General features: G+C 36.7%; 1 non-coding gene across 1 annotated transcript; it reads left to right on the forward strand.

The window, feature by feature from the left end:
* The first annotated feature begins 2,524 nt into the window (after positions 1–2,524).
* On the forward strand, positions 2,525–2,597 carry TRNAA-UGC (transfer RNA alanine (anticodon UGC)). The gene has a single exon. It is a non-coding gene; the product is annotated as a tRNA-Ala (tRNA).
* The last annotated feature ends 235 nt before the right edge of the window (positions 2,598–2,832 follow it).

The raw sequence follows: 2,832 nt of genomic DNA on the forward strand, positions 1-2,832 counted from the left end.
CACATCTGTGGTTCATGCTAATTTGAGTAGGGGGATGAAATCTCACCTGCAGAAATTAGAGAATTTCTCTTCTTCTCTCTTTCACTACATATATTTACCTCCAAAACTAGCCCCTGATATTAGCTGGGGGTGTCCATCACTGGTACCAGGTAGGGTTAGCTAATGATAGTACACACAAAAAGAAGCATGTCATTCTCTTATACTGCTTTGAAATTCCTAAGTGTAATGTTATGACAACTGCGTTTGATAACAATTGAAACAAGAGAAATCTAGTGTAAGCCTCATCATCTTTTCTACTATGAATTGCATTAATTTAAAACATTTCTGGGAATCCCCTGGCAGTCTAGTGGTTAGAACTCCCTGCTTCCACTACAGGGGGCACGGGTTCGATCCCTGGTCAGGGAGCTAAGACCACGCAAGCTGTGGCACAGCCAAAAACAAAAACAACAACAAAACAAAACAAAAAAACATTTCTAATACTTATATTCTAATGAGAAATCTTTAAAGTTCAGCATTTTGCACAAAGTTTATTTGAAAATTTGAAGGGCACCGTATAGGATGTCATGAAATTGTTGTTTGGAGGAGAATGTGTTTCTATATATACATAAAATGAAATTTACCTATTAAGAACTACAAGCTCAAGAGAGTTCCCAGGAATGAGAATTTCAATACAGTGCCAGGTTATTGGCTTACGTAATTTTCTATATCACCTATGGCAATTACCAATAGTTGTAGAACTGGAAACTAATGCAAACGAAAAGTTACACAGAAAAAGCAGAGTGGATAAATTGAATTAGTTAAATAGTGAATGCTGAGGAAGGAACACTTTCCTATCTCTTTACAGACTCCAGTTTATTCCCCAAAGCACGAGATTTGAGTGCCCATAGACAGTATTATTGTTTGGTTTGCAGAGCTATATGAACAACTCCTGGGATCCCCATTTGAAAAACGTGACTGTTGACACTTAAATGACTGTTACAATTTGACCTGGAAAATTACGGTCGAATCTGTACACTTTATTACCAGAAGAACGTGGCCAGATTAGAGGGAATTTGGAAAAGATTAACGTAAATGATTAAATAAGAAAATAGGAAGAGGAACATTACAATTGTACTACCAGAGTGACTGATGAGGAAACAGAGATTTACAGATCCTGTGTCTGAGGAATGAATGGAGGTAACATTGAGATTACTTTAGTGTCACAAAATAAATACAACAGAAGAGTGAGATTAAGATAACCAAAACCTCTATTTTTGAAACATCCCTTTTGTAAGATATGAAAAGTTATTATAAAATATTGTCTTCTCAAAGTATCAAGTGCTTATAGTAAGCCCCTCTTGAAAACAAAACAGAGCAAAGCAAAACAAAATGACACTTAGACTTAAAGAATGTAACTTGCTTACAATAAAGAGCTACTTTTCTTATTCTCTCAAGAAAAAAAAATGTGCTTTAGAACATTGTATCCTAATAATACTTGCTAATGTAAATAGCACCTAAGAAATGTGATACTTTGATCATTTAAATAATAAGGCACATTATGTAATATATCTTTGGGCCTCATTGTATATTGAAAATATATAGTTATATCACATAATAAACATTAACATTATTAAATACTTGGACTACTTATTGCTTTATCCATAATTATGATTTAGAGAATTAACATTCTAACATGTCTTATGTCTAAATGAAAACCTACTTGACAATGTCAGAGTAAATAATCTCTATACAATTTCTATTTTTTCTGTAAAATTTCTATACAATTTCTACTTTTTTCCCTTAAGAAATATATAGATTTAGCCAAGTTTTTGGTGTTCCTATTTGATATTCCTTCCCTATTTCCTTCTTGTCACACTTTGTGAACAATTTTATATCTATCACAGCTAGAGTGACAGTTGTAGTAGCTAAAAGATATATAATAATTTCTACCACAAGTTGGGTTATCCCTTAGAAAGTTGCACAGAAATGATAAAATTAGGAAAGTTAGAATCAGTGCTGACCACAGCCTCTCTCTGATGTCCCTGCCTTTTTCTCTCTTGGTGGCCATCACTGCCTCTAGAACCTTCATCTAGATCCAGATGACTCCCAAAGCCATATTTTCTAACCCTTGATAATTGCAATTAGTGTTACATTTCTGGCTGTCTCTTGGAGACTTCCACTTGGATATTCTGCCATTGCCTCAAATAATTCATCTAAAATAGTTCCTCCCCTCAATCTCCAGGCCTGCTAAGTTACTTCTGTTCTTTCCATTGTCCTGCTGGAAAGCTTTGGCAGGCATCTTAACTCATTGCTTGCTCCTTCCCACGTTCAGTTACTTACCAAGTCTCTTTGACTTTTCTTTCATAAAGTCTCCTAACCCAGTCTTGTGGGCACGCGCATGCACACACACACACACAAAACTTCTTCCTACTTTACCTCATTCCCATAATTCCCTCCAGTATGAATTCTTTCCCCACTATCACCTTCCCCAAACACTCCTATCATCCCATCTCAGCTGGATTTAAAAATGATACCCTTCTGGAATTCCCTGGTGGTCCAGTGGTTAGTACTCTGCACTTGCACTGCAAGGGGTCTGGGTTCGATCCCTGGTCAGGGAACTAAGATCCCGCAAGCCGTGTGGTGACGCCAAAAAAATAATAAAGAAAAAAAGATTCCCTTCTACCTATAGAATAAATCCCCAACCCCTTAGCCTGAGGTTCAGATTTTCCATGATTGACTCCAGCCCATGTTTCCACCCTCACTCTCCACACTACTCACTATCCCTCAAAGAGACTCGACTTTTCCCAGTTCTACACTTTCAACCACACCACATTCTTATCTTGCAATACTCTT

The sequence above is a fragment of the Balaenoptera acutorostrata genome, chromosome 17, assembly GCF_949987535.1.
Source record: "Balaenoptera acutorostrata chromosome 17, mBalAcu1.1, whole genome shotgun sequence".
Taxonomy (NCBI): Eukaryota; Metazoa; Chordata; class Mammalia; order Artiodactyla; family Balaenopteridae; genus Balaenoptera; species Balaenoptera acutorostrata.